Raw genomic sequence first — 7,924 nt, 5'->3', positions numbered from 1 at the left:
TGTACGGTCCGAAGTATCGTCGAAGAAGCTTCTCACTAAGTCCTCGTCGGCGTATTGGCGTCCATACCCATACACGGTCACCGGGTTGGTATTCCAAGTGGCGTCGTCGAAGGTTGTAGCGGCGGCTGTCAGTCGCCTGCTGGTTCTTTATCCGTATGCGGGCGAGCTGTCGTGCTTCTTCGGCGCGCTGTAGGTAGGTGGTCACGTCGATGTTTTCCTCGTCGGTCACGTTTGGTAGCATGGCGTCGAGCGTCGTTGCCGGGCTCCGTCCGTAAACCAACTTGTATGCCGTCATCTGCGTCGTTTCCTGTACGGCCGTGTTGTACGCGGTCACGTACGGAAGGATGGCGTACCACGTCTTGTGTTCGACGTCGACGTACATGGCCAGCATGTCGGCGATGGTCTTATTTAGACGCTCGGTGAGGCCGTTGGTCTGTGGATGGTACGCGGTGGTGCGGCGATGGCTTGTGTGGCTGTATTCCAAGATCGCCTGAGTTAGGTCAGCCGTGAACGCCGTACCTCTGTCGGTGATGAGAACCTCTGGGGCGCCGTGTCGAAGGACGATGCTCTCAACGAAGAACTTGGCTACCTCAGCGGCACTGCCTTTGGGCAGGGCTTTTGTTTCGGCGTAGCGGGTGAGGTAGTCGGTAGCCACGACGATCCATTTATTTCCGCAAGTCGACGTTGGGAACGGCCCCAGGAGGTCCACCCCGATCTGCTGGAATGGTCGCCGAGGAGGCTCGATCGGCTGAAGGAAGCCTGCTGGTCTTGTGGGCGGTGTCTTCCGTCGCTGACAGTCTCGGCACGTCCTTACGTAGCGAGTGACGTCGGCGGCAAGGCGCGGCCAGTAGTACTTTTCGTGTACTCGTGCGAGCGTTCGGGAAAGTCCGAGGTGTTCAGCCGCCGGGTCGTCATGCAGGGCATGCAAAATTTCTGGTCGCAGTCCCGAAGGTACAACGATAAGGTAGCTGGCTCGGGCCGGAGAGAAGTTCTTCTTTACGAGGACGTTGTTTTTCAAAGAAAATGATGCCAATCCTCGCCTGAATACTTTTGGGACAACGATGGTCCTGCCCTCTAGGTATACCACTAGACCCTTCAGTTCAGGGTCGGCTCGCTGTCGTTCGGCGAAGTCGTCGGTACTTATGGCTCCCAAGAAGCTGTCATCATCCTGGTCGTCGGGCGTTGGTGGGTCGACGGGGGCACGAGACAAGCAGTCGGCGTCGGAGTGTTTCCTTCCGGACTTGTACACGACAGTAATGTCAAATTCTTGAAGTCTCAGGCTCCACCGTGCGAGGCGACCTGAAGCGTCCTTCAAGTTAGCTAGCCAACACAAGGCGTGATGGTCGCTCACAACTTTAAAGGGCCTGCCGTAGAGATAGGGGCGAAATTTTGACGTAGCCCAGATGATGGCGAGGCACTCCTTTTCTGTTGTGGAATAGTTGACTTCTGCTTTAGACAGCGACCGGCTAGCATAACTGATAACCCTTTCCAGTCCGCCCGCCCGCTGCACAAAGACGGCGCCGAGTCCTATGCTGCTTGCATCGGTGTGAATCTCCGTATCGGCGTATTCGTCGAAATGCGCAAGTATCGAAGGTGTCTGCAGGCGTCGTTTCAGTTCATGAAATGCTTCGACTTGCGCTGTTTGCCACCTGAATTCGACGTCGGTCTTCGTGAGCTGCGTTAGTGGCTCGGCGATCCGTGAAAAGTCTTTGACAAAGCGTCTGTAATAGGCGCACAAGCCGAGAAATCGGCGCACGGCCTTCTTGTCGGTGGGTGGCGGGAAAGCGGCGATGGCAGCTGTTTTCTGCGGGTCTGGGAGCACTCCAGGGGCGTAGGCAGAAATTTTTTTCGGGGGGGGGGGGGCACCTCTTTGATCTGTAGTGGGGACGAGCAGGCAGATGTGGTCGAGTGTCATTTTCTGCTCTGTATGCTATGGCAAAAAAAAAAATTTCGGGGGGGGGGGGGGGCACGGGCCCGGTGTGCCCTAACGTGGCTACGCCCCTGGAGCACTCCAGTCTTGCTGATCACGTGACCCAGAAACAAGAGCTCCTCGTACGCGAAGCGGCACTTTTCTGGCTTCAGGGTGAGCCCGGAGTTCTTGATTGCTTGAAGTACGGATTGAAGTCGCTGGAGGTGTTCGTCGAAGTTCGAGGAATACACAACGACGTCGTCCAAGTAAACAAGGCAAGTCTGCCACTTCAAGCCAGCTAATACAGTATCCATGACTCGTTGGAAAGTCGCAGGTGCCGAGCAAAGACCGAAGGGCATGACCTTGAACTCGAACAGGCCGTCCGGCGTTATAAAGGCGGTCTTTTCTCGGTCTCTTTCGTCGATTTCAATTTGCCAGTAGCCGGTCTTGAGGTCCATCGACGAAAAGTAATTCGCGTTGTGGAGTCGATCCAGGGTGTCGTCTATCCGTGGGAGAGGGTATACGTCCTTCTTTGTGGTTTTGTTCAGGCGACGATAATCGACGCAGAAACGTAGGGTCCCATCCTTCTTCTTCACTAACACCACGGGAGACGCCCACGGGCTGTTGGACGGCTGGATGATGTCGTCGCGTAGCATTTCATCGACTTGTTTCTTAACGGCCTCCCGTTCTCGCGTCGAAACCCGGTAGGGACTCTGACGGAGTGGTCGAGCATTTTCTTCTGTTATGATGCGGTGCTTAGCAAGGGGCGTTTGTCGGACCCGCGACGACGACGAGAAACAGTCCCTGTATTCCTGCAGAAGGCGTCGAAGCTGTTGCTGTTGGCGAGCGGGAAGACTTGGGTTTACGTCGAAGGGTGGCTCAGGGATCGTCGTCGTAGCTTCGTGAGAATCTGAAAAGGCAAACGCATCGCTGACGGCCAAGATTTCTTCCATGTATGCAATCGTCGTGCCCCTGCTCAGGTGTCTGTATTCCTGGCTGAAATTCGTTAGCATCACGCTTCCTTTCCCTTCATACAGCCGAGTAATGCCTCTTGCGACACAAATGTCACGGTCTAGCAGCAAACCCTGATCGCTCTCGATGACACCTTCGATGCATTCAGCCGTTTCGGTGCCGACGGGAATTATGATGCTGGATCTAGGAGGAATGGTGACTTGATCCTCGAGCACGTTCAGGGCATGTTGACATGGGTTCGTATCCAGTGGTGTCGCTTTCTCCGACGATAGGGTTATCGACTTGGTTCTTAAGTCGATGACGGCGCCGTGGTCACTTAGGAAGTCCATTCCGAATATCACATCCCTGGAGCAGTTTTGTAGGATTACAAAGCTCGCAGGATAAGTCCGGTTGTTGATAGTGACTCTCGCCGTGCAGACACCAATCGGCGTTATTAGATGGCCTCCAGCGGTACGGATCTCGGGGCCTTCCCAAGCAGTCCTAACTTTCTTCAACTTTGCTGCGAACGGCCCACTGATGACGGAATAGTCGGCTCCAGTATCGACGAGAGCGGGGACGTTGTGGCCGTCGATCAGAACGTCGAGGTCGCTAGTCCGCCGTCTTGCGTTGCGGTTACGTCGCGGCGTCAGGTCACGGCTGCGTCGGTTTGCACCGCTGCTTCCGCGTTGCGTCGTCAGGTCTGCTTCCGGTCGCAAAGTTTCGTCTTCGGGACGTCGACGTCGTTCGGCGTGCGGCGGGGGCTCGGAACTTCGTCGCGGTGTCGTCGTCGACGGCGGAGGATCTTCAGCATTTCGTCGTTCAGCAACCGCACCTCCATCGGTTGCTGCCCTTAGTTTTCCGGATACGGGCTAGGCGACCGGCCCCGGTTCGGGCCAGTGTACTGCCGGCGGTGCGGTGACATGTAGCGGCCGGGCGACGGTGAGCGGGAAGGTCGTCGCTCTTGCCACTGTGTGCCTGTGAGGTAGTCGTCGATGTCGCGAGGCCGTTCGCCTGGCTGCGGGCGCGGTGCGTTGACGGGGAATCCGCGTAGCCCCATCTGACGGTACTGGCAGCGGCGGTACGTGTGGCCGGCCTCCCCGCAGTGGTAGCAGAGCGGGCGGTTGTCAGGGGCACGCCAGACATCGGTCTTCCTCGGGGTGTAGCGCTGGCCGACAGGTGGGCGGTAGGGCGTCGGTGGCGGCGGCGGCGTCTGGCCGAATGGTGGACGGTAGGGCGTCGCTGGCGGCGTCTGGCGACGGTACTGCGGCGGTGTGTCGTCTTGGCGTGGGCGTGGAGGAGGAGCATGACGGCGGGCTGCAGCAGCATAGCTCATAGCTTGCGGCTGCGGCTCTGCTAGCTGAGGCGCACCGAGTGAATGCTGGATCTCCTGGCGCACGACGTCGGCGATGGAATCCACTTGAGGTTGCGACGAAGGTAGAATTTTTCGCAGCTCCTCTTGCACGATTGCTCGAATCGTCTCACGCAGGTCGGCGGATCCTAGTGCTTGAACATCGGCGTAGCTTGTGGTCGAGAAGCTGCGGTTGTATTGCCGTGTTCGCATCTCAAGCGTTTTCTCGATTGTTGTTGCTTCGGAGACAAATTCTTCGACAGTATTCGGCGGATTCCTCATAAGTCCAGCGAAGAGTTGTTCCTTTACTCCTCGCATGAGGAAGCGGACTTTCTTGTCCTCGGGCATGGCAGGGTCAGCGTGGCGAAATAGCCGGGTCATTTCCTCTGCAAAGATGGCCACGCTTTCATTTGGAAGTTGGACCCGTGTCTCCAGCAAGGCTGCGGCCCTTTCCTTTCGGACGACGCTTGTGAACGTCTCCAGGAAAGCGCTGCGAAAGGCGTCCCAGGTTCGAAGAGTGGACTCCCGATTCTCGAACCAGGTCCTTGCTGCATCTTCCAGGTAAAAGTAGACGTGGCGCAGCTTGTCCTCGGAGTCCCAGTTGTTGAACGCTGAGACCCTTTCGAAGGTCTCGAGCCAGGTTTCCGGGTCTTCGAATGACGACCCGCGGAAAGTTGGCGGCTCCTTGGGCTGCCGGAGAAGTATCGGCGCAGGCTGCACGGGGTCGGTCATCGTCGCTGCGGTCGGTGTTGGGACCTGGGGCTGCCTGGTGTTTTCGGGAAGGAGCCCGTACTCTGGCTGCAGTCCCTTCTGCCTGCGGCTTGTTCGACGATCCGGGTTTTCTTTGCCGTCGTCCTCCTCGCGGCTTGGGCTTGGGTCAGCGCTTCGCGGGGGCGTCCGGATCATGGAAGAAGCAGCACCTCCACCAGATGTCACGTGGTCGTGACGTCGACGAACACAGCAGTCGGCGTTTGTAGGATGAAACTGTTTATTTGGCCGAACTTGTGGCCGGAAAATGAGAACTAGAACTACAGCAATGCACGCTGTACAATGATAGCGGCGAACAGGGCGTCGTCCGTCGATCAACTGACAAGCGATCAAGCGCGTCGGCTTTTATACAGGCGCTATCGAACTTTCCAGCAATATGGCTGGTGGCGGCGTTATCTCTAGACAAAACTGGAACATTCGCGTGCGGGGCGCAATCTTAACAAACCGATCTACTACAATCGCGACGCTTCTAGAACACTACTTCGCGGACAGCGTCGAGCGTTGATAACCGTCCCTGCCGGTCAAACCCGAATACATCAAATCAAGACAAGAAGTGGGCGTGGCAATATACAACTATGCGGAAAGACGGAGAAGGGAAGACTTTGTACATTGTGCTATACTATGTCAAAACAGTGCAAAGCTCGGATAAAAACAATGATTGTGGACTATGAAAAACGTCAAGATTAAGAAAATTAATATTATAAAGACTTTGTATTCTGTGAACGGTAGAGTGTTGGAAGAAGCAGGCGGGTACATGAAACGGTCTGTTCTCTCTGGTTAACTTACGCGGAATTCGAAAATTAACACAATTGAGAAGTACAGGGCAGGATATGATACCGTGGACTAGCTTGTAGAGAAATAAGAGATCAGAACGATTTCGTCGGCAGTGAAGTGATGGCAGTGATAATGATTCAGCAGTATTTGAACGAGATCCAGAGTCATTTTTAGCAAAGCGGTGGTTATATATGCTGAGGAATTTTTTCTGGACTCGTTCAATGGTGTTACCGCTGGATTGAGCAATGTCATTCCATATCACGGACGCATACTCGAGTTGCGGAAGACATATTGCCGTGTACAATTTGTGTAGCGCCATGGGAGACCTGAATTCTCGAGATATTCTACAAACACATCCGAAAGAACGATGGCCCCGCATGAGAAGAAAAGTTTAACGCGCTGTCAACAACAACACCAAGATCACTGATTTCATAAACCTTGCATAACGGCACAGAATTGACAAAGTATTGAAATGACACGCTAGATGTTATTCGAGTGATAGACATGAATTTTGTCTTTGAGGTATTTAGAGAAAGGTTATTTCCGTTGCACCATTCGGAAAAAGAGCGCAAATCTGACTGCAGCAAGCGACAGTCGTTAACTGAATGAATTTCCTTAAATATCTTGATGTCATCGGCATACAAGAGGAAAGAAGAATTACGAATGGCAAAAGAAACATCATTAACGTAAATTAAAAATAGGAGTGGGCCTAATACCGACCCTTGAGGGACCCCACTAGTCACTTTATACAAAGAAGAGGTTTGGCCATTTACGGCAACATATTTTTTTTTTTTTTATCTGGGGTTTAACGTCCCAAAACGAAGATGTGATTTTGAGAGACGCCGTAGTGGAGGACTCCGGAAATTTCGACCACCTGGGGTTCTTTAACGTGCACCTAAATCTAAGTACACGGGCCTCAGACATTTTCGCCTCCACCGAAAATGCAGCAGCCGCGGCCGGGATTCGATCCCGCGACCTTCGGGTCAGCAGGCGAGCGCCATAACCACTAGACCACCGTGGCGGGGCCTACGGCAACATAACAAGATCTATTGAGCAGATAGCTGTGCAAGAGATTCACAATCGACAAGTCAACGTCAACGTTCGCAAGTTTAACCATAATCAGTGTGTGGCTGACTACGTCAAAAGCCTTGCTCAGGTCACAGTAGATTACGTCAACCTGTCCTCTCTGAGAAATAGGTGCGGAGATCTGCGTCATGAAACTAGCAAGATTTGTGGTAGTTGAGCGGCCAGCAAGAAAACCATGTTGATTTGGAATCAATGAGTTTTTCACACTAAAAGAGAATATTTTGTGAAGAGCCAGTTCGAAGATCTTTGATGTGGCACATAGTAGAGAAATCGGGCGATAATTAGAAACATCTGTCTTAGAGCCCGACTTAAATACTGGGAAAACACGAGCATTTTTCCACATGCTAGGAAATGTGGAAGTGTCCAGGCAGTTATTAAATATCGTAGTCAGTACTGGGACAAATATAGTACCATATGCTTTTAGTATGGCGGAGGGGATGCCATCTGGGCCACATGATAAGGATGGTTTTAAGCGCTTAATGCATTCGCTGATAAGATTTTCATCCAGCGACAAAGCAATAATAATAATAATAATAATAATAATAATAATAATAATAATAATAATAATAATAATAATAATAATAATAATAATAATAATAATAATAATAATAATAATAATAATAATAATAATAATAATCAATCAATCAATCATTTATTTATTTAACGTGCCCAGGAACAACCGTGAGGTCTTTGTGCAGGCGCACGCAAAAAAAAACAATAAAAATCAACAATACAATACAGACAGTCTTCAGAAATAAAAAGAGCAAAAACACGTAGACAAGGAGAAATGAACACAAAAGCGGAGGAGTAAAATAAGACAATATGAGAAATATTGAAGGAAAATAATAATAATAATAATAATAATAATAATAATAATAATAATAATAATAATAATAATAATAATAATAATAATAATAATAATAATAATAATAATAATAATAATAATAACGCAGCTTGCACTCAGTCGCACAAGGCTGGGTCACAGTAGAGCTGGTGGGCACCAACCTGGCTCTGGCTTGGCTAGGCTTTTACCCTCTCGCCTCTCTCTTTCCCACCCCTTACTACACATGGCTATGCTTGCTCTCGCC

Source organism: Rhipicephalus sanguineus, chromosome 6 (genome assembly GCF_013339695.2).
Source record: "Rhipicephalus sanguineus isolate Rsan-2018 chromosome 6, BIME_Rsan_1.4, whole genome shotgun sequence".
Taxonomy (NCBI): domain Eukaryota; kingdom Metazoa; phylum Arthropoda; class Arachnida; order Ixodida; family Ixodidae; genus Rhipicephalus; species Rhipicephalus sanguineus.
Note: the sequence above shows the minus strand (reverse complement) of the source record.